The 27,006-nt window shown below is 38.5% G+C and overlaps 1 protein-coding gene and 1 non-coding gene across 6 annotated transcripts in view; one reads left to right on the forward strand and one right to left on the reverse strand.

Annotated features, from left to right (window-relative positions):
* Positions 1 to 27,006, forward strand: part of LOC137759326 (microtubule-associated serine/threonine-protein kinase 4-like) — a 206,665-nt gene that overhangs the window by 53,133 nt on the left and 126,526 nt on the right. The window lies entirely within an intron of this gene.
* On the reverse strand, positions 22,464 to 22,541 carry TRNAG-UCC (transfer RNA glycine (anticodon UCC)). The gene has a single exon. It is a non-coding gene; the product is annotated as a tRNA-Gly (tRNA).

Here is a 27,006-nt window from a genome sequence, read left to right on the forward strand (position 1 = left end):
CAGGTAGATGAAGGGGTTAAGGGGAAAAAGTATGTTTGTCATGGGAAAAGCTGCTAGCTGAATAAAGCACTCTAGGAAATACGGTAAATGAAACCTTTGTTACTGTAAAACAATGGCCATTAAGTGACTATTATGTAATGTTATTTCTTAAGTCTGATCTGGAGTGGCTTGTTGATCTTGGAACTTGAGATATAACTCCTGTACAAATATTACTTTCACTTGGCTAATGTCAAGATTTCTGATACAAAAATTGAAGACTTTTCCCAGTAGATTACCTACGTCAGACACTGAGCATTGGAGATATAGAAGCCACGTCAGATAGTTTATTTTTCTAGGTAAAGGTTAATTTTATCCTCTTGGTATTCTCCATTCTAGACCCACGTATATAAACACAAATTATTTGCTAATCCAAAAAATAGTTCACTGTAAAATTAGCCTACCCTTGCTTAACTGCTCCAAAGGGCAGACAGGTGGTAAGACAGCTGATAGGCACACTCACCTGACTTGGCAGGTTGAATGGATGGCTGTGAATTTGCATTTTCCATAAACGATAGGTCCCCAAGCAAAGGAATTTTTAATTTTTGATTCAAATGGCCATGGTAGGACAGGTAGAGTATGGGATAGTTCAGGGGTGCTTTAGGTCATAGTTGATGAGGATTCTGCAAAATGAGCCAGTATGTTTATGAATTATAATTTCCTGTATGTTTTAGGATTTGATGTCTGGGGTTAGATGTTTGGACCACAGAATTAGTAAGGAATAAAAGTTACCTCATTTTTACTGTATGACCTGTGAACTTTGTATGTACCATTCTTTCTCAATAGATGACTCCTGTCAATTTTAGATAAGTTAGCCGTGGAAAGCTAGGATTTTTAAGGTGAAAAATCAATAGTGGTTTCTGTAAGCCTCCTTAACGTAGGAATCCAGGCTCGAGATCAGAGCTCTGCTTCCTTCAGTGCAGTTCTTGGATCTTAGTGACTTTGATGTCATTTTTACCAGCATCGCTACTGCCAAGATGCCCTCTTGGCAGGCAGACTTCAGTTTTCTCTGAAATTGTTATTGATTACTTATCATTTGATGGCTTCTTTAAAAACAAAACAAAAAACTCTTTAAACAAGAGAAATTGTGGTTTATTTTACCTTCTGAGACTTAACCTTAAAATTATCCTACCTTTTCATGTAAGACCTAGGGTGATCTTGGGATCAAAAGGTACAAATACTTGAACTGGTTAGATATTAATATGATGCAACTTTCTGATGGCATTCCTCAGGAGGAATACAAACATTCCATTTAATGGGTCCCAGGTTTGAAATTCATAAAGAAAAGCGTTCTGACTCTTGGCACTGATAGACATATTCAGAAATGTTGTATTCAAGCCAGAGTAAATATATATGCCCTTTACACTTTCTTTCAGTTAGCAGAAGTCATTTCTGAACACTTATTTTGGCATTAAGGAAGCTCGTCATGACCTATTGTTCCAGAAAGATTATAGTTCTCATTTTAAGCCAGTTTTCTAGTTCCCATGTAAGTGAAATGCCCAGCCTGGAGCCGAGGAAACAAGCTTCGCTTTTCAAACCTTCCATTCTTTTAGGTGTGTCCCACAAGCAGTGGCTTGTAGCTGCTCCTTCAGCCACTTAACAGGTTTGATTTCAAATCTATTTAATAAGAAACTAACATGTTTGGAGGGGATTCATGGCCCAACATTTATGGATTTTGTTGGGAAGTTCCAGGTGTGTATATATATCTTAAACTCTATGTTAAGGCATGCTAGACTGGAATGATTTTGGTTTGCTTTGCTTTGCTTTGTTTTTGCCTTCTAGTCATAAGATGTATTAGGGATTGGATTGAGAGGGGGCAGCCCCCAGTCCTGAAGGCCATGCAGCTTCTCTTTCAATTCCTTGTCTTTGGCTGCCTTCAAAGCACTAAAGAGAAGTCAAATGTTTATAAACTGGGCCAAAAAATAGAGAAACCAGAAGCCAAGAAGGATTAACCTCTGAAACATGGGAAGTTGATTACATTTAAAAATACTTGGAGGGGCTTATTTATGAGTTATGTATCTTTGTGTGATCCTTTTTCCTGCTTTGTGGCTCATGGATGAGGCTGAATCACCTTCTGGAACCTGATAACCTCATAACCTAGTTTGACTCTGTCTGACTTCTGTGGGCAAAGCCTGTGGATTTATCGCATTGCCTTATTTATTCATTTATGTACCACATATTTATTGAGTACCTTTTATGTGACCAGGACTATGATTATCACCTGGGAAACAAAGATATATATGCCATGGTCCTTTTGTTCAAGTAGCTCAATCTAATGGGGTTAGAAAGTGATGTTGACAGATAATTACGGTAACGTGTAATAACCAGTAAGAGATCCACCAACATCAGCATAGGAGGAGGGAGAGGAAGAATATCTGTTGAGGTAGTTTGGTGTATGTTGTCTCATTTAATGGTATATGTAATACCTGTTATACAGATGAAAAAATTGAGGCTTAGAGAAGTTAATTAATTGTCCCCAAATTACCAGTAGTACATGGTAAATCCAGATAAAGATGTAACTGCACTATCCTACCTCCAAAGGAAATACAGCTCCAACAATATTCTAATTATTGAAAATAATATTTGTAAAGTAAGATTTTAGTCACTTAATTTTTATCATACAGCAGCCTCCTGGCAATTCAAAGGTATTTGTGGAATATTGAACCCTGATAATCTTGATCTTTGCTATAGAAATGCCACCTGCTGTCTGAGGGAAGAGAGTGAAAAACAGAAGTAGGTTTTACTTTGTTTTAAAATGCCACCTGCTGATTCTCTTTCCCATTAGTGGAAGTTGTATATGTATTCTCCTGTAATTTCCCCATCGTAAAGTATCACAGTTTATAATGGTATTTGAGTGGGCTTGTGCTTTTGAAATTGAGGTTTCACTTATGGTGTAGCTCTGAATAGCTGCTATCTTACAGGCCTTTTGAATGAATAACACTACACTGCACCCATGCTTATTTTGCTGAGATTTCTCTCTACGTATTATGAAATCCTGTGCATTTACATGAGTGTATTTATTATGCACTCATCTCAAAATCCTTGCCGATCTTGTAGTAGAGCATATATAGTTCATTTCATAGAAGGGACAAAAGTTCTTGCATCTTACATGGCGGTACAGTGTGAATGCCAGGAAAGAGCTGTTGGGATTTTAGAGATGAATTGCTTACAGGCTTCTTCTTCACGTTTTAAAACTACAGTAATTTCTCTTGAATATGCTAATACTAACTACAAATATGCTAATGCTAACTACATTTTTAGAGAGATGTTTGATGAGACTTAAATACATATTTAAGTATTTAAGACTCTGTGAAGATCATTGTATTTAGAGAACTAAGACTGCTTTGCTATGCTTAAAACAACTGTATGAGAATAAAGTATGAACAATCTACAACATGGAAAAGACATAAACATTGCATCCAGAATTCTCTAAACCACAAAAATCCTTCACTGGCCACGTCTTAGCTCTCAGTGGTGCAGTATGTGAGCTGTTTTTGAGAAATGGCTGCTCCTTACTAAGGATGGAGTAAAAAAAAGTCTTTCCTTCAGGTGCTATCTTTTAAATATTGAAGAAGGTGTTTTTCACGGCCACTAATCCAGATTCGTACTGACACAGGGTTTACCACTTTAATTTACTCACTCTAGAAAAAGTCCAGGCAGCTAGATGTGCTTTGTTTTGTTTTGTTTTGTTTTGTTTTTGACACGGTTTGTGGAGATACAGTTTACATACAGTAAAACTATCCTTTATAGGTGTGCAGTTCTGTGAATTTTGACAAATTATCACCACAATTAGGATATAGAAAGTTTTAGAAACTTAGAAACCTTAGAAAGTTTTAGGTCCTTTTTGATTGTTTGATCATGCTAATAAAGGGTTAGAATAAGATGTTTTCTTTTGCTCTCCCTTGTCCACCCTCTGCCTTTTAAAAATTAGCTCCATATTTTATTATGTTTTGCCTAGTTGTGCCCCAGTGTCCTTTTTCTATTCCAGGATGCCAGCCAGGATACGGTGTTACATTGTGTCATCCTTTTAAAAAATCATTTTGATGAGGAAGATGGTTAACACATAGTTTGATGACATGGTTGGTAATGTCAAGTAGGTACCAGGAAAAGGCATCGGAATGAGATACTCGAAAGAGAAGCTTAAACTACGTAAATTGTGTGGTCCAGTCTTAGTGTATAATAGTCCCTTTGATGCTACATAGGTGAAGAAGTTTTAAGAAACCAGATAAACAAATTCTACTAGCAGGAAATGGTTATAAATAATTTGGGGTTGTTTATTGGGGTAGGAAACAGAGCCATGAGGTGGAAGATGTGGAAGCTGTGTGATTTAAGACATTTGATTATGGTTGTTGGAAAATATAGAGATCCAGAAGGAAGCATGGAGTTTTTCAGTGCAAGTGAAGACAGACCAGCACATGCATTTTACAAAAGATAAATTCAAGATACTTCATTTGCTTTGTAAAATAAGTTATCATGTCTTTTCATTATATTTTAATTTCAGTGGAATATATATAGCTTTGAGAAGAAAATTTAAACTTATGCCTAAGACAAAGAATGGAGAAAATATGAACAGCCGTAAAAAAAACGACCCCAAATTCTAGTGCTCAAATATAACCACCATGAAAAATATGGGGTTATCCTTCCACGTGTTTTTTTCTGGGCGTATGTGTGCACACGTGTGCATGTACAACCACAAAACTCATGTTTTATTGAACCTCCTGTTTGATGAGCTTTCTTTTTCCCTTAAAGAGGTTCTTTTAAACACCCACCTTTACAATGATAAGATTTCCGGAAATTTTGAAAAATATTTGTAATGTACAAGAAGGTATGGGTGGGGGGTTATTTGTAAAGTTGTGGGGAAGCATTCAAAATCATGCTGTGAAAGCTGCCCTGCTAATGCACAGCCTCACCTAATTGTGGGAGTGTCCACACCGGCTCACTGGGGTGCAGAGTGGGAGTGAGGCCATGGGCACCTGTGATGTCACCTTGGATGGTCTCACATTTTAGGTTCTGTTTTTTTCCACCTATATTCAGATCTCTTTTGAAATGTTCCCTTTAAAAATATTCCTGCTAACTCAGATTCCAATTAACATCTCCCCACAGGCTTAAATGTTAAACCTCAAGATCTAAACTTTATCCCTTATGTGTGTGAGCAGGCTTGCCAGATGGCAGGCCAATTAATATATTTTTGCAAGGTGTAGAAATATTTTTTTCTCCATAGGGGAACAATGAACCCATCTGCTCCACATCTTCCTTTCCCCTCTGTCCTTTGGGGAAAATCATCATTTAATTTTCAGAAATAAATTGTGCAACTCTCTAAGTGACACTTTCTGCTTTTTAAGGGAGGTGGTTTTAGAATTGAAACGTTTTCTTACTCAAAGGATGTAAAAAAACCTATGTCATGGATTAAAATATCTGGACATCTAAGTTTCATCCAGGGTACTTTAAGTTGGACATTACAGAATCATATTTTAAAAAACTGATTCATAGAAGCCTTAACTTGGAAGAGGCTTCAGAAACATCTAGTCAACCCCCCTCATTGTCAGATGAGGAAGTTGATGCTTAGGTACCAAAGTTTCAAGCTAGTCAGCAACTTGGAACCTGGTCTCCAGGTTCCAAATTAGGACAACGGTGTTAAAAACAGAATCTTTCATTTCTCAAGGGGAATAAAAGGAGGGAGAACCCTTGAATAAGGTTCAACCAGGAGAAGAAGCACACTCATATTTATCGCCTGTTTCCTCTTGATTTTCAGGCACTGAGCTGTGTGCATCACGCCTATAGTTTCTTTTCATACTCAGTGGCAATTGATATCAACAGGTAATTAACTATTTAGTGCTGTGTGTTGCCTCCAACTCAAAGTTCCTGAAGTACCAAGTACCATGTCCTTTTTTTAAGCACTTATAAAGTGTGCTGTCTGGGCATGGAATGAATGAATTACTGAATATGTGAATATCAGTGAGGTTATTTTACAAAATCCTCTCAGGACGGTTTGGAATTCTAGGAGTGTGACCACCTTATAGCTTTGCCATAATCTGACACATTATAATACAGAATTTGCTTCCTTTTCCCTTATGGTTATGAAGGAGTTCAGTACTGAATATTCCAGAAGCTTCTCTTGGGAGGAATGTTTTACCTGTAACTCTGTCTACCAGCATTTTTGCTGTCATAGTCGGGCATAGATTGGTTAATGTTAAATGAAAGAAAGGATTTAGACTTGACTTTTTTTTCTCTTTCCTTCACATTGGCTGTTCTTCCTTATCTGTATTTATCCTAACAGACTCTGTTCATATAGTAGAAAGAGTTCAGACTTTGGGGCAGGGAGACCTTGGTTGGAATTCTGACTCTGTGACAAGCTAGACATGTGATTTCGGCAGGTAAACTTACCTCTAATACTTGGTTTCCTCATCTTTAAGTAGGAAGAATAGCCAACAAATCTTTTTTTGTGCCTTAAATAAGATAAATTGTAAAACATTTTGATCAGGGATAGACAAGATACTTTCTATAGGCCAAATCCAGCCTATCACTTGTTTTTATACGTAAAGCTTTATTAGAACTCAGCGACACCAGTTCAGTTAGATATTGTCTATGGCTGCTGGTACTACAACAGTATAATCCAGTAGTTGTAACATGAGACTCTGGCCTGCAAAGCCAAAAAACATGTACTGTACTATCTGGCCCTCTACAGAAAATCTTTACCAGACCAGGACCTAGGGCAATGCCTCGCAACTATAGGCACTCAATAAATGTTCATTTCACCTTCTTTCCATGGATTATTTCAACTGCAATCTTTTCCTGTGGCACGCTTTAAAGAAAGGCGGTTCTGGGGTGGCCTTCTCTAGTGATTCTTCTAAAGCCCCTGCCCACTTCTGGAGTATGGCCAAACCTTGAGCCATGACTCAGACCAGAACATGCTGAGAGAGGCATCTCCATGGCTCCCACACCCTGATGTGGATCTAGCGTGCCTGGACTTGCATTGGGTGTCGCGCACGTTACAGGAATAGAGTTTTCTCTAATCCAAGTGTAAATAAAGTCATTGCTCTTTGGATTGCAGCATGTCCAATTTAGTTTGAATTATTTCGCCCAATGAATTAGTAGGTGTGTCCAACCTACACTTCTTCAAAAGCTTCCCAACACAGCCCCTCAAACTGTGGAATTGTTTTCATTTCAAAATACACTAAAAATCATAACACATTATAAATGCTGTCTTTAGCAAAGGACCTTCTGGATTCCTACAGCAGGAGTTTTCTGCAGCGACCCTGGGCTGTTTGAAAGAGAAAGTTCTCACAGGGGTGATAAAATTTGGGGTTTATTTTGTTTTGTGTTTTAAGCCAAATGAACTCAGGGTTCTTCTGCAGTTTTGATGAGGGACACCCTGGTGTGTAATAGAAGACTAAGACGGGGAACAGACTGGTGGCATGTGCCCAGTGAGGACTTAGCAATCGATGGCTACACCCCACCTCCCACATGTGGTTGAGAGAAAGATTGAGGGCCTCTAAAAGCTCTTAAGGGCTGTTAGGCTTTCTTGTTATTTTTTATTTTTAAAAATGTATTGAGGAATTTTTTACAGAATAGTAAGGGGATTTTTAAAACATTTTAACATTCCCTGTGTCTTTAAAAATAACATGGGGAATAAATTTTAAAAGCATGATCTAAAATTTTGTAAAGTCCTCCTTGACTCTTTGCCTTCCTATTCCAGCACATTTTAATGTTTCTAGTGCTTCTGTACAGGCCCGTTAGCATTTATCCCAACATGTCATAATTCTGTGTATACTTCTCTGAATTCCCAGCTGATTGTGAACGCCTTGAAGCACAGACTTTGTGCCAGCCTAGTGCCTGGCACATAATAGGCACTTAATAAAGGTTTATTGAATGAAAGCACTCCACAGTGAGCATATCCGAGCATACAACTTTTTCTGTCTTTTGGAGCTATTTCCTTAGGATAAATTCCCAGAAGAGAGATTTCTAGGCCAAAGTGACGTGAACATGTTTATGAATTTTGATACATAGTGCCAAGTAGCTTTTATGTCTACTTGAGGTTCCTTCCAAGTTTGTGACTCTCATATCACATGGTACATTATTGCTAGATTGGCGGGCTGGTGTTCCATATTTTCTCTAGCCAAAAAAAAAAAAAAAAAATGACAGGAGGGTATATCATTGCCAGATTCAGGTCTGGAATGAACATTGCATATGCTTTAGGATGAAAAGCTTCTAAAAGAATCAAAATTCCTTCTGTGGAACTTGGGAATTAGAGGGAGGCAGGCAGCAGGGGCGAGGTATAGGGTAAAAGACACTGTTACAGGAGCAAATAACTCCTGGAGTTTTATTACTGCTCTGAACTTTTACTGTGCTGTCATCAGTATTTCAGGAAAGCAATTGGATATTTTTTTATTTGTTTTCTCTCCTCAACACATTTAATGTTCAAATGTGAAACATTACTTACTGCAAAACTGCTGTTAATGCACATTCCAAGGTCTACTTTTATCAAGGTTTGAAACTGTTTGTCTAATGTATTATGCATTTCCATCTTCAGTTGATCTGATTTGTATGTGAAATAAGATTGCGTCTCCATGCTGTGACCTTGGGCAGCACTAGCTTTTTCTGAGTTTGATAATTTCCCCTCCCTCAGCTAGTACTTGGTGGGCTCATAAATGACCACTGATAAATAGCCATATCTACCCTTTGGTACAAAGTATGCTATTGATGAACCCCTGGAGTCACCTAAATGCCACCTCATAGATGGCATACAAAGTTTGTGGGGACTAGGCTGAATAGAGCAAGGGCATCGTTCAATTAGAAATGTCCTGTGTGGAGATTAGGGATTCTCGTGAATACGAAGGTTCAACAGATATTCTAAAGGATTTATGAGTGTTCTGTGTTCCATATTCCATTGCGTATATATTTTCTAACAGCTCAGCTTCCATCCATACTCAGAGCTGTGACTTCAGTCTCTGGAAAAAGAGTGAGATAAAAGACTTAGAAAAACTTCTATATGATAGATCTGGATTTCAGCAAATATCCCTCATCTTTCCCAGCAAACTACAGTCTCTGGGCCTTGATCTAGTTAGACATTTGTAGGAGGATCTTTGAGAAGCCAACTATTACATGGTGGCACGTGACCACACTTGGGTCATTTCAAGCCGCAGCTGTAAAGGACTCTATGAGCAATGAAGTCACGGGATCTTGTTTCTAGTCACATTTCTGCCACCAATGAGCTGTGTGATGTTAGCAAGATTTCCTGGGCCCTCTACTGCTTACCTGTTTTTAAAATCCTGGATTCCGTTGGCAGTATGATGAAGCCTTTGAACCACTTTTCTGAATAATGTTTTTAAGTGCATAAAATAAAATGTATAGAATTATAAAGGAAGCCAGTTATATTGAACTCATCATTAAAACATTAAATATTGGGGATTTTTGTGATTCTTTACTAGCACATCAGATATCAAGATCTAGAGGTGAGTCTACTAAATACCATAGTTTTGAAGTGGCAATGAGTATAAATGATTTTTTAATGTATCTGCAGTAACTGTACCATGATATGAAAACATATGTGATTTCTATTGGCAACAAAATCAAAAGGAATGCTAATGCTGTGAATGTACATGAAGGAAATGATACATTTCAGTTTGTGGTTAGTGGAAAACCACAAAACAGTCCAAGTTTGTAGACCCATTAAATTCTATTCATAGGCCTCTTAGATGTCCATGTATTCTGTGGAGGTCAGGAATAGCTAGATCCAGAAGCTCACTGCCATCCCTGGCAGCTTAGACTCTAGTAGTACAGAGAAAGGCTGACCCAGATGGTCTCTTGAGTTTATCAGAACACTGATTTGGGGCACTGGCATAATTAAGGGGATGTTATGCCAGAAAAGTAACCTTTGATTCACCTAGTAATTACGTGATAAGTAAGCAGTGAGAAGTTCCCTGTGTTTCATATGTTGCTTTTATTTAGCATGTAGCTAGGAAGCTCAGGAAACAATAACACGGGAGTAGTAGAAACAATTGTCACCCTGGTCGTTTCCCTTTGGAGGGGCCCAAAAACCAGGGCTTGTGGGAATGCGACTGTATCCCCGTTCCATGTGTATTAAGCTGTGTCCTTTACTTACATTAGAGGAACCTGTATCTTCCAGCATCTTGCCATCAGAGCATCGCCATCTCTTTGTCATAACCACACATCTTCCCCTAATTAAGTAGGGCATGAACACACAGAAATCGTGTGCTGCGCCTACCTACTTACCAGGCTGGAATTGTATTGCCCAGCTGGAAAGTAAGATCTTTGAAATAAAAAGAAGTTAAGGAATAGTAGTGATAAAACACTTCTCATTTACTTGTCTTGAAGTTGTTTTCTTTCCTAGACTTTCTAAGTGTTTTCATCATGAAGGTCTAAGTATGTTCTACATAAGAGGAGTGGCAAGCAAAACTCATCCTGATTCTTTCAGAAAATGGAAGCCATTTCTTCTCATTACTTACCTACCCCCTTCAACTTTGCATTTTGGAGAGAAAATTATTTTTTTGGGGGGGGGAAGAGAACTATAAATGCTTTTACATGTCACACCACTTGCCTAATTCAGCATCATTTCACAGTATTGCTTGCAGATGGAAAGGGAGATTCTTTTTGGCTTTGCAGTTGCATTATAAATGCCTCTGCATTAATCTGGGTTCGAACTCTTAGTCTAATAGACCTAGGAGTAGAGCGAAGTGTTGTCATTTGATTTGTCCATTTACTTGTGTGAAAGGTAATTCATGTGACCATAAAAATGCTTTGTAAACGTGGACTCATTTTCAGGTTAAAAGATCCTCTACCAAATTAGATAGGAAGTTTGAAGCATAGGCAGTGAGCTATTTTTCCTCCTTCAGGTGTTGCTGTGGATCAATATCTTTTATTGACTTCTAGGGTTTGCATGCAATTTTCTCTCATGGTCGTTCATGCTAATCAGCATGAAACAGAATAATTGTAAATCATAGCCCCTTAGACACATTTTTCCCTCCTGTAATACTTGAGACCACAGAATTATGTTCAAAAGAGATGAGAAAAACAATCCATCATTTTTCAGTGACTCACGGAGTTGACACAGATGTGGATGGTAAGGACTCCTTCCCTCCTTATCTTCGGACTTCACCTTTTATTTTAATTCTGAATGCAAATGCAAATGAACTCCCTGTGAAAAGAAATTGGGTTTAAATTAGCCAGTTACCTTTATTTGTGAAAATGCAAATAGATCGTGTTAAATATGAAAAGTAGAATAACTATAATATATCCTATTTTAATGTTGGTACATAAGATTATTAAAAATTATCTTCATCAGGAAAGGCATGCTTATGTAATTATTGTAAATTATCAGAGTTATTGCCCGAAGAAGTGTAAGGATATTTATCTACATATTTAATGATATAATTCAGATAACTAGTATAGAATATAGCAGTTTTTTACTTTAATGTTGTACTAAGATAGATGGTTTGACTACTGTTCACATTTATTTGTAGTACAGAACTCAACTGAAATATATAGTTATTAACAAAAACAAAGTAAAATATATCTTTCTTGACCAGTAGCTCATACATGTATGCTTTATTCTCATCAGAGTCCCAACTGTGCCATGGAAGCAAAGTTAACTCTAGCTGTATGCATATCCCTGTACACACCCACAGATGAATGCAGATGTGTTGTGTACATCACGGGGTCTGTATGGGCCAGTGGTATAACTCCAAAAGGAAACCCTATTTAGTAATGGGGTCTTAGATATGGTGCCTGAATGCATAGTTGCCTCTACCCATAGACCTGCATGAAAGATGAGGGAACCTCTTTCTATTTTTCTTTAGATCATTCCAAATAAAAACTTGACCTATCAGCATGGAAAGTAGAAGCTCTACACTCCCTAAGAATGATAAGCCTTTTCTGCATGAGAGTTTTTGGGCCAAAGAAGGTTTATGGATTGTCAATGAGTAGAGAGTTGGATGAAGGAGTTGTTTGACTCCCAGTTTGTTTTAAGCAGTTCAGGTATGAAACATCCTTACTTCATGGAAGCCACCCCTTAGTGTCAGACCTATTGTCGTGGTGACGTCTGAGTTTAAGATGTGCTGGAAGCAGGGGAGATTTCACTTGGGAGATGAGGCTTGGACTGTGGAGCTGGGTGCAGTCTGCTCTCCATCCTCTGCATCTCTTTGTTCACGAATTCAGTAAATATTAGCTGAGCACCTTCTTTATGTCAGGCATTGTGCCGGGGAGGCAATGGTGAAGGAGGCAGGTGGTTCCAGCCCTCTTGAAAGCTTGCAGTTTCATGGGGAATGCAGTGGGGTGGGTAGAGGGAGAGGAAGACACAAAGGATTAAGAAGGATTTACAACCCTGTGTGTGATTATATGTCTGTGCTTACCCACTCTTAGCCATGTTGTGGTGGTGGGAATACAAGAGTTTTGAGAGCATCTCAGGGACATGTAACAGAGAGTGGGCTTTCAGGAAAGTTAAGCAGGTTGGTTAGTTAGTGAAAGATGGAAGAGAATATTCCAGGCAAAGAGACACATACCTGTACAAAGAGACCTTGGTGTGAGAGTTGAAAAATTTGATGAGCGTGATAATTAGAAGCTTGGAATTTACTCTGCGAGCAGGAGGAACCACTGAAGGGTTTTACACAGAGCGGTGATAAGATCACCTTTGCCCATTGGGAAGATTTCTGGCAGTGGAGGATGAGTTGGAATTGGACAAGGAGGTGGCTGGGAGTTCAGTTAGAGCATGCTTCAGCAAGCTTCCAGGTCAGAGATGGTGACGATACCATGACCAGGTTGGGGGCTGTGAGGGTGAAGGGAGATGAAACCCACAGGACCAGATGACCAGTTGAGTGATTAGAGTGAGGAAGGCCAAAGGGTTTGTGCCCTTATTTCTGCTTTAGGCTGTTGGGTAATGGTACCAATTCCTGAAATTGGAGACACAGGAAGCAGGGCAGGTTGGGTAATGATGATCATTTTAGTTGGAGACTCACTGAATTGGAGCTTCTGTAGACACCCACGTGGAGATGTGCAGCTGACCGTTGGATACAAGAGTCTGGAACTAGGAAGGAGTTCCAGGTTGGGGATTGAGAGTCATCCACAGAAAGATTAATGACAAGAGCCAAAGTTACTTAGTGTTGAGTATTTCTCTTCCGGGAGTCTCAAGTATTTAGAGCTGCCTAGACCCAGGGACTGAATCTAATCTTTTGGGCCCTGTCTTTTCCCAAGCAAAATGGAGATGATTTGTAGATGGTTTAGGTAGTGTTTTCTATGCAGGACAAGCCACAGAACCATGTATTTATCTTTTCCATAGACATGTGTGTTTTCTTTTACTTTGGAATAGTGTTTGAGATCTAAGTTTCTTTGGTCATAGGAGAAGCCATAACTACTGAAGTTTCATGGTAATTCTGGAATTTTCCTTATAGTTAAAAGTAGAGGGGACTTCTCTGGTGGCACAGTGGTTAAGAATCCACCTGCCAATGCAGGGGACATGGGTACAAGCCCTGGTCCAGGAAGATCCCATATGCCGCAGAGCAACTAAGACCACAAGCCACAACTACTGAGCCCACGTGCCACAACTACTGCAGCCCACGTGCCTAGAGCCCGTGCTCCACACCAAAGAGAAGCCACTGTAATGAGAAGCCCGCGCACCGCAACAAAGAGTAGCCCCCACCCGCCGCAACCAGAGAAAGCCTGCATGCAGCAACGAAGACCCAACGCAGCCATAAATAAATAAATAAATAAATAAATAAATAAATAAATAAATTTATTTTTTTAAAAAAATATATTGGGGACCATCTATGTTGTCACAAATGGCAAGATTTCATTCTTTTTTATGGTGTGTGTATATATATATATATACATATATATATATATATATGTATATATATATATGTAATCACATCTTCTTTATCATCTGTTGATGGGCACTGAGGTTGGGTTGCTTCCGTATTTTTTATTTTCATCGAAGTATAGTTGATTTACAATGTTATGTTAGTTTCAGGTGTGCAGCACAGTGGTTCAGTTATATATAAATATATATATATATATATATATATATATATATATATATATATATTCTTTTTCAGATTCTTTTCTGAAAACTTAAAGGTATAGTTCCCTGTGCTGTATAAAGTCCATATCTTGACTATTGTAAATAATGCTGCAATGAACATAGAAATGCTATATTTTTTCGAATTAGTGTTTTTGTTTTCTTTGGGTAAATAGCCAGGAGTGGAATTGCTGGATCATATGATAGTTCTTTTAAAAATTTTTGAAGAATCACCATACTGTTTTCCATAGTGGTTGCACCAATTTACGTCCTACCAACAGTGCACGAGGGTTCCCTTTTCTCCACATCCTCACCAACTCTTATTTGTTGTCTTTTTGATGATGGCCATTCTGACAGGTGTAAGGGGGTATCTCATTGTGGTTTTGATTTGCATTTCCCTCATGGTTAGTGACGGTGAGCATCTTTTCATTTGCCTGTTGACCATCTGTATGTCTTCCTTGGAAAAATATCTATTCAGATCCTCTGTCCATTTTTCAATCAAGCTGTTTGTTTTTTTGATGTTGAGTTCTTTCTGTATTTTGGGTATAAACCCCTTATTGGATATATCATTTACAAATATCTTCTCCCATTCAGTAGGTGGCCTTTTTGTTTTATTGATAGTTTCCTATGCTAAGAAAGACAAATACTGTATGATTTCACTTATGTGTTGAATCTAAAAAACAAAAGAAATGAACAAAAAAGAAACAGAGTTATAGAGAGCAGAGAACAAACAAATGGTTGCCAGAGGGGAGGGGACTGGGATGAGGAAAGAAGTAGGTGAGGGAGATTAAGAGGTACAAACTTCCAGTTGCAAAATAAATGAGTCACGGGTATAAAATATCCAGTGTGGGAAATATCAAAAACTATGTAAGATCTTTGTATGTTGACACATCGTAAGTAGACTTATCATGGTGATCAGTTTGAAATGTATAGAAATATCTAATCAATATGTTGTGTAACAGGAACTAACATAGGTCAATTATACTTCAAAAACAAACAGACAAACTCAGAAAAAGAGATGAGATTTGTGGTTACCAGAGGTGGGGAGTAGGGGGAGGGTGAATTGGATGAAGGTAGTCAAAGTGTACTGTACATACTTCCTGTTATAAGGTAAATAAGTACTAAGAGGACATAATGTACAACATGATACATGTAATGAACACTGCTGTATGTTATATATGAAAGATGTTAAGAGAGTAAAGCCTAAGAGTTCTCTTCACACGAAAAAAATTTTTTTAATTTCTTTTATTTTGTACCTATGTGAGATAATGGATGTTCACATGTTCACTTAGCTTATTATGATAATCACTTCATGATATGTGTAAGTCAAATCTTTATGCTGTACACATTATGCGTACACAGTGCTGTGTGTGAGTTATATCTCAATAAAACCGGAAGAAAAAAAGTATTTTGGAGAACCTCACCATCCTGTGTATTCTATCTCTAAGACAAAAGAAATAAGGATGGAAAGAGACAATAGGAGTTGAGTAGAAAATTGAAGTTGCAAAATTCTATGGCATAATGATAGTGTTTTTTGATTGTTCGGTTTTGCTTTGCCTTTTTGTTCTATTTTTCTTGACAGAAACAAAAAGCATTTTCCATTTAAAAGTGCTCTGTTGGCAGTATGATTTCTAGGTCCACATAGAGGAAGAATGAGGTGGACAGAGTGGTGGAAGTTTTAGAAGGCAAGCATGTTTCCTCATATGGGGAAAAGGGTAGGAGTAAGAAAAGGATGTTTGTTCTTGTTAAGTTTAAAATCTGCTGTTAACCACATCGTTGAAATGGCCTTAAAGTTTGTGCTGTGTACAGGTCTGTACAAAGTTCCTAATTAATCCGAAAATAAGACATACATTGTTTTTATACATTTTGAAATTGTTTGTACTACATTTAAAATTTTTTAATGCAGACATGTTTAAAGTGGAATTTACTATGATTTCACAATTCATTGTGAAATGCTGTGTATGTTTAGGAACAGTAGAGAATTGTAAACCCAAATTCCAAATTAAGTATACAGCTGACCCTTGAACAATGCAGGGGTAGTGGGTAGGGGCACCGTCACTCCAAGTAGTTGAAAATCCACCTGTAACTTACAGTCAACCATCTGGATCCAAGGTTCTGCATCTCTGGATTCAACCAACTGGGATCGTGTGGTACCGTTGTATTTACTATTGAAAAAAATCCACATGTGAGTGGACCTGTGCAGTTCAAACCCATGTTGTTCAAGGGTCAACTGTATATTTTTATCTAAATGTTTTGTGTATGTGTGGATAAATATCATTCATTCACATACTTATAGGTCTTCATTTAACACATAATTTTCCAGGGCAATACAATATTAAAGCCCAAGTAATTTAGTAGTTTCATGACATGATACCTCTATTCCATCTCTCTTTTGTTTTATAGTCTCAGAGGCAATATTTGATGGTTTAGGTTTTTTCCTTTTGAACTTCAGCTTGACCCAGGCTAGTAGTGATTGAAAGCCCTGAGATGACCACCTGATGGTTATTGGGTAGCCTTATGAAATGATGTGTTCATCCGTTTGCTTCTTGATGGGGTAATCATAGCCCTGGGGGCAGAAGCACATCATCTGATTGACATTTTATTTCAGAAAAGATACGTTTTCATTACTGTAAATCTGCATTCCAGAGTAGTGTCGTCAGAGTCCCAGGCATGGTATTTGGAATAAGACCTGTTTTGTGTATGGTAATGAGATTGTGGTTTTAAACCCCTCCATTCTGTTTTGTAGTTTCAAGTGGCTTTAGTTTGCAACATTAAAACCATATGATCTTTATATATTTGGAGCACCTAATGTGTAAATGTTCTCTGCCTCAGCCTTTTCCTGTCTTTGGTGTTTGTGTCACTCACTTACAGTGTCTCGTTTTGTAGAGCCTTGGGTGTCTCAATAGCTATATTTTAATTTTGTATCTTGGTTCAGTAGAGCATTGTGCTAAAGAGACCGAGGTCGTGAGTGTTGATCCCAAGCCAGTCAGCTTTTACAGTGAAAATTATTTTTCCTATAGCTTCAACTGGTGCTTCAGAACTGGCTGATAATATTTGACTACTTTTGTTCAAAGTATGGATGAGGCTACCTAACTCATTAACTGTACTGGAAAAAATAAAACTGATGTTCATCGGGTGGATTCTTACCAGATGGGGATAGTGTTTTTTCCTGTGTGAAGAAAAGCATTTACTTTTGTCTATGGGTGATCTCCCACTAGAGTAAAATATACACATTATTTCAATTCAGTGTAAGTTCCTGGTAGATGGAGACCATCAGTCTCCATGGTACTTGCATATCCCATCCTGGTGTCCTCTGCACGGGCAGAGAAGCCGTCAGCTTTCTGGCTGGTCCAGCAGAAAGCACTGGGCATTTCCTGGAAGAGATGGCAGATGAGGGTCATCTCTTGTCACCTCTTTAACCTGATTTATTGCTTTTGAATTTTTTAATAAGGACATATTTTAAGGTCTGTCTGGGGACTGAGAGCTCTGATCATTCATGCAGTGAACTTTGAATAAGTTGGTAAGATTGGCTGGGCCCTATTATCATAATGGATGGTGACTGTTTGACATTTACAATGGTATGCTCCATTTGCACTGAAATAAATGAATTTGTATTTAAAAATAATTGGCCAGTGTGGGTTCCTATCAAACCTAAGATAGAGGTTTTTTGCATTCAAAGTTAAAAACTGAAAAACTGCATGCAGACTTAGTGAAGATTTGCTGAACATGTTAATTGGTGGAATCCCATTAAACCTGATTGAATCGATCTTTAGCTGGAGAAAGCACAGGAATCACCTTACTCTCCTGTGCTTACAATCGAAGTTGTTAGATTTTTCTGAATACATGAGGATTTTTATTAAGTGCATATTATTTGTCAGGCCTATTGACCTTCCTGCCTGCTAACCTGTTCCTAGGTCAGGATGGCGGTTCTCCCTGCCGAGGCAGTATTAATTCCAACTTCTTTTGTTAGAGTACTGATTTGTACAGCTCTTCCAGTTGGAGAATTAGATCACTGGTATCCTTTGCTGCCCCATGATACAGTGGAAATGAGTCAGTGGAAAATTCACTTACTCATTGTGACCTACTTCTGTCACTTTCATTGAAAGTGTGCTTATTTGTCAAAAGCGATCTGTCCCCCTTCCAGAAACTCTTGCTCCATTGCCACTTTAACCCCTTAGCCTATAGGTTCTTTTATAATATTTACAGTTACCTAAATCTGTCAATTATTCTGTTGTACATGCAGTTCATTTTCGATTCAGCCCTGGAGGCCAGGGATAGAATCTGACTTTTGTATAGCTCTCAGTACGTCCTGACCCATGATCTCTGCTTTCTAATGAAGATTCTTGGCTTTTGAGGAGAAACTGTAAAATGGTAACTTTTACTAATTTAAGAAAGGAAGGTTTGTTATGCCAGGGTCTGCTGTGATCAAACTCCTCACTCTTCCATTTTCAACAAAGCTTTCCTTTTCTCATTTTTATTAGCTTATTCTTAGAGATTATTCATTTATCCAACAAGGTTTAAAATCAAGTGTGCCCTTCTGCCAGGTATAGTACTAGGGTCACAAAAAGAATAAGATGCTTGCTCCAGGGAGCTTACAATCCCTAGTAGAAGAGCTACATGGAGTCATTTTAGAGTAACCCAGTTTAAACATCATTTTAACTGTGGGGTAGTGTAGAACATTCCACACCAACACCAAAATTAGGATTACTTCTTACCTGACTTTGTTGCTTTCAGCTTTAGTCTTGTCATTCCCGTCCAGAGGGTTTACTCACTCCACACTCATATATGTCAGTATGTGAAATGGGTATTTACCATAGAACTTCATGCAGATGGTGAAAGAATTTATTGAGAATAATACAATTCTAAACTGCAGAAAAAGAAAGCAATGTGTATTATATATTTTATTAAGCACAGATACAGAAACACACGTATGTGTAGCAACGACAAACACCATATAGTAGCTCAGATTTATTGCTGTTTTTTTCATGTCTAGTATTGCACAGACCTCAAAGTATTATAAGTGATAGACCATATTTACAACTTAAACAAGATAAATTTCAATTCAGCATTATTTAAGATAATCATTGTGTGTCTTAAAATAATACCTAAATATTCTTTGCCCTAGTCTAACCATATTTACAGATTCTCAGATTAGGAATGAACAGTCTTAATGTATAGAGGAAGTAAATGGAAACCAGCATTTGATGAGTAGAATTGTATTTTTGAAACCTATCTCATTCTTGGCAGTTAATTAGTTTTTACTGTGAACTCACCCTTAAAAAAAGAAACTCATGCTGACTTGATAGCACTTTTTAAAAAGTGGCAGCTATTAACACTAAAATAACAAAGTAGAGCTTTGTTCTCTGCTAACTGTTGGAGTTGTGAACATTACTTTATTTGGGTCTTAATTTCTTTGTGCTTTTTTCAGATTGTTGCAGATACCTCTCCTTTTTGGGGAGAACACATAGAGAAAAAACTCAGGATCAGACTGAGCTAGTTTGCTGTGATACATTGCAACATAGACGTGGTGTTATATTCTAGAAAATATTCTGTGCTTTTCCACCAAGAAACAGAAGCTTCTGGTCAAAGTCATAAGTGAAGCAACCAATTCTAAAATAAATGAACGTTGGTTAAGCCAAGTTGTAATGCCGCAGCAAAGATGCGTGGTGCCCTGTGAATTTTGTCATGTTAGAATGATCTAGATTTTACTATATGATGAACTGATTAACTTTGACTCTACTGTGGGAAGACAGTCTGCCTGTTTTCGTTTTCTCCTTAACAGTTGTCACCTTTATCTTTGCTTTTGCAGCCATTTTCTGTGATAAGCAAAATAAGTTTGTTTCAAAGGAAAGTATCAGTTTATTGTCAAATAATATGACATTGTGAATCCTCATCTACATATATATTCATCTTGAGATGCATATAAACAATGAAGTCTAAGAATAGGTTTTTACACTATATTGCCATTCATTATAGGTGTACCCTGTTTATTTGGTTCTCAATTGAAGAGGCCCTTCACAGTAGTTTACTCTTCACACCAGACCGCATTTCCAACCAGAGATTAGAGCATAAGCCTCAGTTGGCCAGTGACTTAAGTATACAGTGCCTTATCTGGCTTCCTGTAATCTCTTCATTTAAAACCACTTACCTAAAAGGCTTATATCTTTTGTTGTGGTGTCATCAGAAGCCACACCTGAGAATTTAGAATTGTTCCTTAGAGCTTATTCAGATGTTTTCTGCTAAGCTGCTTTATGTAAGATGTTGAAAAGCAACATATCCTTTCTGGGCCCTGAACTCCTAACCTGACTGAAATGCTCCCTGTCACCGCAGAAGTATGGCATTTCTGCAACCTTTGGAGAAGGCTCAGGAGGGAAATGGATGGGGTCCATGCCCAGTGATACTTGTGGGCATTTGGGTGGAGCTTGAGTGTTACGAAACAGTGATGGCAAAATCACAGGTCCCTCTGTTCTCCCCGTGGTGCTGGATTCCTAATTTACATTTTTTCCCTCATCGGGTCTGTGGCCACAAGTTCTGTAGTGAGAACTAGGTGACCTTCCTAAAATCTCAGGCTATGTAATAACAGATGATTCGTTCCATATCACTAACCCCAATACTGGGAGCTTTATGCTTTCTTGACATGTGACAGTATGATTCTAGTTAGTTTTGCACTGCAGCTTCAACTTTGCAGATTTTCTGCAAATTGAATGTGGGACACTTAATATTCCAATGCAATACGGTAACCACCACCGGAATATAAATTCAGTAATTAAAGCTCTAAGAGGAGTGAATATATTTAACGATAAATGCTGGGAAAAGATGATGTCTATAGAGTTCTTTGTTGTTTTAGAGTAGCTGATTATGTGTACCACTACAGAAATTGTGTGCTCTGTGTGGATATTCTAAAAGGATAATCTTCATTTATGAGTGTATTCCTCTAACTCCAGGGGTTGAATTTATAAACAAAAGAAAGGTTCCTCTGAAGGACTGCTAGTTTAGAGGGAACCATTGAGATGACCTGCATTCACTTTCAAACCTCTGCAACTCTAGGGTTATACGTAGGGCTCTTATTGGCATTTTAAGTTAAGGAGACCTTACTCCTTTTGGCTTTGCTATTTGTCGAGCTGACCAAGGCTGCCAAAGTCTAGCTGTGTCTTCCCCACATCATTAATAACTATTAGAATTGGGCCTGGCCCGGCTTTGATTAGCACCACTGTGACTATACAACCAGCAGCCACTGGATTGTAATTAAAGGGGTGTGAACAATTCCTGTCATTAGCAAACTGTATGGTCAACATTCCATGCTTTGTTTCTGTTTTCGTGTTTTAAATCAGGTTCTGAAGAGGGCTGAGCTTTTGCTAAAATAATAAAATGGCATTTATTGATGGTTTCCTGAGAGAGACAGTTAGCTGATACTTTGGGTTGCTGTGACTTAGGACTGGCTGGTACTTCCCAGCCAAAGGGGATCTGGTGCGTTGTTTTTTCTACTATAACTGTTTTGTTTTGTTTTTAATCACTTTACTGAGGTAGAGTTGACATACAAAAAGCTGTACATATTTGATGTATACAACTTGGTGAGTTTGGAGCTAAGTATACACCGATGAAACCATCACCACAGTCAATGCCACCACATTGCTTGATGTGGCCTTTCTGATATGGTCAAGTGACGTGGAAACCAGCAGTGACTTCCTACTCATCTGCGTTACTTCTAGTCAAAGCCCACGTGAAATGAGGAGGCCTGTCCCGAGCTGGGATGTGGGTACTCGGGATGCCTGTACTGTAGTGGGCAAGAACATCTCTAAGTGGCACTGGCAAAGCAAGCATGGCTCCTGTTCTTAACTCTGTCACCATGTACCTCTTGGAGCCCTGCCTTGGAAAGGAGTGGACACAGGTCCTAGCCATTCACACCACCAGACACCTGTGCCTTCTCCCATTCCCCACCTGGTCTCAGGGAAACTCACCCCTGTCTTCTAGGTTCAGGCAGCTCCTCGCCACCCATTTCCTGTAGGAGCGTCACTCACAGGCTCTTGTGTTCTTAGGGGGAAGGGTCCGGGTGAGACTTACCTTCTGGCTCTTCCTAATTTCTGCTTCCATTCCTGAAACCAAAGCCTATTGAAGACCTTCTAAGGCCCAGGAGCCCAGACTCTGAACACAAAGACTTCTTGGAATGAGGGAAGGAAACATACCTTTCATTCTCCTCCAGTAGAAGGAATACCGCAAATTAATCTCTCAGTAAACTATCCAGTCACGCGGTACTTTGTCATCACTCTCTACCTCTCTCCATTCCTCCTGGGAATCGTGATGAGCAGTGCTTTTATATTTTATTTTATGTTATTTTACTTTATTTCATTTTACTTTATTTTATTTTACTCACCACGCTGCGCAGCTTGTGGGATCTTAGTTCCCTGACCAGGGATCGAACCTGGGCCGGGACCCCTGCAGTGGAAGTGCGGTGTCCTAACCACTGGACCATCAGGAAATTCCCAGCAGTATTTTTATTTTTTATTTTATTTATTTATTTATTTATTTATTTATTTATTTAATTTATTATTTTTTTTTTGGCTACCTTTGTGTCTTCGTTGCTGCGCGTGGGCTTTCTCTAGTTGCAGCAAGCAGGGGCTACTCTTCGTTGTGGTGCTCAGGCTTCTCATTGTGGTGGCTTCTCTTGTTGTGGAGCATGGGCCCTAGACACGTGGGCTTCATTAGTTGCAGCACGCGGGCTCAGTAGTTGTGGCTCACGGGCTCTAGAGCACGGGCTCAGTACTTGTGGCGCACGGGCTTAGTTGCTCCGTGGCATGTGGGATCTTCCCAGACCAGGGCTTGAACCCGTGTCCCCTGCATTGGCAGGCAGATTCTTAACCACTGTGCCACCAGGGAAGCCCCCCAGCAGTATTTTTAGAAGGTTTCTGTTTTTCTTTATAACATACACACATTTTTCCAGATTAAGAGGTTGCAGGATTCATAGTTAATTTTTTTGTAAACTAAAGCACAAGTATACACACATTTTCCCATATTCCTGCCACTGAGAAGTAATCATTGTTATTGTTTATGTACATTTCCTTCCAGTCCAGTTTCTTTGCATTCTATGTATTTTCAAGCATGTTTGCTATCAAGCTTTGGACTCTACGCTTTTCACCATTGTAAGTAAGCATTTTGGGAAAAATATCCCATCTTGTGATTGTAGCGTAGCTTATTTAACTACTTCATTCAGGGTTTTTAGGAGAGCAACACTGATCATTTATTTGTTCTACATCATCCTTTGTTCTCTGCCGGCTCAGAAAAAGGTAAAAAAAAGGGATGTGTGTATGGGGTGGGAGAGGGGTGGCCGTCCGTTGGCTTGATTAGAAACAAAAAAACTTCACAGAGAGGAGGCAGTTAATTCTAGGTGGTGGTTAGTGATCTTAAGAGAAGACAGAAGTGGGTGGGCGAGCGGAGAGCCTTTGTTGCAGGTTCAAGCTCTGCGGTTCTCAGGCAAAAAGACAGTTTTCTGTCAGCCTCAGTCCTTGGCCCTCTTTGGGCCACCTTTTCTTCCCTCAGTTCTGGACTTTTTTGTCGTTTGATGTCAGGCTAGTGTGACCCAGGCAGAAGTAGGTCCTTATTGTGGGATAGATCTTTTAAAATACATATTTCATTGAGTACCTAAAAAGCATTTGGAGGACAGAACGACCCAAAAATGAACTATCCTAAGAAAAGCGGCCAACCCTATTTCTATTCCTGAGTCTTATCAATTTTTTAAAAACATTTTTAAAAGAGTAGGGAAGTAGTTCTCTTCATCTCTTTACAAATTGATTAACTCTTTCACATAGTTGAGTTAGAGGTTAATCTTGTTGAGGTAAAAATCATGTTACAGGAAGAGGTGAAAAACGAATCAAAGTTCCGTTTCTGAAAGGAAGTTTTAACAGTTGAAAAATGACTAATCTCTGAAGCAAGGCTGTGACGATGAGGGCCAGGAGGATTTGGGAGATAGAGTTATTTATAAGTAATATACCATTAATTCTTCCTAACTTTGGGGCCAGACTCATTGCCAGTATTTTTTTTTAACAACTAGAACACAAATATTAATTATTGGTTCTGCTGGTATTTACTGTAATAAAATAATTAAAATTTTTTAATAAATGGAATTATATGTTTTAGTTTAACAATGTATTATGGACACATTACATAATCTTCCTGGGACCTCCCCTACCCAGTTATTTCCTATTTCCTATTTCTCAAGGATAAAAATATTCCCACATTAATAATCTTTACTCTCTATAGTACTTACTTGAGAAGAATGTCTTCGCCTGCCTAAGATAGGAACAATTTGCCTACCCGGATATTGAAAGCTTTGACAGTTGCATTTCTAATTTAGGGGATTATATGTTTATTTCATTTTGGTCTTCACACTTTTTTATTTTTTTAAGCATGACTGCCTAGTTTCTGTTAAACCTTTTTTTTTCCCTCTCAAATATGCAGTGTCGTCTAACTAAACAATGGAGCTATTTAAAAACTTAGGGAAATGTCTCCCTCCCCAGATTTCCTGATTGCAAACTCATAAGCACATCTTCTTTGGGGTCCTGGTAACTGTCTTCCCTCTGCCTGGGGCAGAGACACTCTTTAAAAACTGCTGGGGGGTTTTGGTGGGGTAATCAAGCTGCACATCAGGAAAACAAGTTGAGATAAAACAAGAAAACCAAGTTCATGATGGTATTGTTGGAGGAGGGGAAGGAGGTGACTTTGTCTTGAGAAATTGTTGATCTCCAGGTGCTAGTCCCCAGTTTGTAGAAAGATGATACGACCTATTGCTTACCACTCATCGGCCGTCTTATACATTATTTTAGAATATTGATGCTTTCAGATGCAAAACGCATAACTAAAGTGTTTGTGTGATTTTTTTTTTTAAGTAAAATGAAAAACAGTTTTTGTGATTTGAAGAACATAGCATCACAGTTTTGATGTACTGTCCTTGAGGCAGATTGGCTAATAGCACAAAGTGTTTTTGCTTTTTACCATATAACTTTGTGAGTTCAGAAACGTTGGGGCCTCCTGTACTAAATAGTCAGTGTAGCTAATATCTGAAGACCCAGGCAGAAAACACTCTTTGTTATATAAGCAAACCCTACAATTTTATGATTATACTGTGAATGAAAATATGATGTGACCACAAAGCCAAAGGAATGACTCACTTGGTAGCTATTGACAGATTTTATTTTCATGACGGTTTAGCTGCATTGTTGTTTTCACATGTATTTTGCTCTTTCAATAGGATTTAGGGTCTGTTTAGAAGAAAGAAAAGCAGAAGTTGCCAGTGGAAGAGTTCACATTCGTTTCTTTCATAGTGTCAATTGGTTTGTTTTCAGTAAATTAAGTGTCTTAATTCTAGTCATGATATGCAATTTAATTTCACGGGGCGATGTTACTCTGGATCCTTTTGGATATAGAAATTTTACACAGTAGGGTGCCATCTCTCTATACCTTTGAATTTCTACTTAGAAATGTTTTCGTGTGAAGGTCAGGAATTCCATAACTTTAGTAAACAGGAATCCAGGAACACAACGAAGAGGAGCTCTCTGAGTAGATGCAGGGAATGCAGTATGAGTTGAGGTAGGATGCCTGGTGAATATGGTGAAGAGGCGGAGTGCCTGTGTTGTTCTGGGGCTCAGCGTACTTACTCATTAAGGGCCAGATTCCAGGCTAGGACGAATGAGGTCACCTCTTTGAACACAGGGCAGGCCCTGTGAGAAATAGGTGGCCATGCCCATAAGAGGCAGGCTGGTGATTTGAAGGTGAGTGAAGCCAGCATTAAACTTTTCCTTAGGAACTGACGCTTTCCTGGCACTCTGCCTTGTCTGAACTCCTGCCATAGTTTTAATGTAATTCACACAATTCAGTGAAACCTCTTTCCACAGACACATTCTCATACACGCTCTCTTAGAGTCTGGGAGGTCTTTGGGAGGCAAGAATGCGGGAAGATGCAATTAGGAGTTTGGGATTAACAGATACACAGTACCATATATAAAATAGATAAACAACGAGGACCTATTGTATAGCACAGGGAACTATAGTCAATATCTTAATAACCTATAAGGGAAAAGAATCTGAAAAAGAATATATATATATATATATATATATATATATATATATATGAATCACTTTGCTGTACACCTGAAACTAACACAGCATTGTAAATCAACTATACTTCAATTTAAAAAAAAAATGGGGGGAGATACCAGACTAAAAGATTGACATCCTGAAAGAATAAGTACAAGAGAAGAATCTTGGGGTCACAAGTTTATAGAAGTTGTAAATACATAGATTTTATAATGTCGAGTTTGTTGTATTTTGAGATATATCATTTGTATATCATTTGAGATATATCATTTGTAAATAATTCTTTAAAAAAAAAGCTTGTCTCAATACGGTCAATATATATGTTTTAGATTTTCTGCTGGCCAGATTCACTTCCTAATGCATATTACAGTGTCCTCCTTTTCTCTAAAACCAGTAGAACATACAAAGAGGCTTCACACCACATATCTGATTTCTGTGTTCTCTAAGTCAGATATCTAGATATCAAAAAGCAAAAAAAAAAAATAAAAATAAAAAAGCCATGTTAAGGAGGATATGATCCAGAGATTTGGATTTATTTTAAAATCTTATTAAGAAACAGTGGACTAAAAGAATCTGAATCACACATGCTTAAACACAAGTCTCTTTCCTACTTGTGTCTGACTAGACCAGCTGGTTTGGGCAGCTGGATAAGGAGGAAGTGCCTGCTTGAAATGTGTGATCCAAGTGCTGGGTCATCTGCCTTTGGATCCTCAAGAATACACTGTGCAGGAAGGAATGTCCAAATCGTGACATCTTACCTGTCTGTCTGTAAGCCTGATAACTGTGTGTACAAGTATATCACAGGATAAAAAGCATGCCCCACTTGGTGACACTGTGGTGTCTGTCTGCCTGGG

Source organism: Eschrichtius robustus, chromosome 2 (genome assembly GCF_028021215.1).
Source record: "Eschrichtius robustus isolate mEscRob2 chromosome 2, mEscRob2.pri, whole genome shotgun sequence".
NCBI classification, from domain to species: Eukaryota; Metazoa; Chordata; class Mammalia; order Artiodactyla; family Eschrichtiidae; genus Eschrichtius; species Eschrichtius robustus.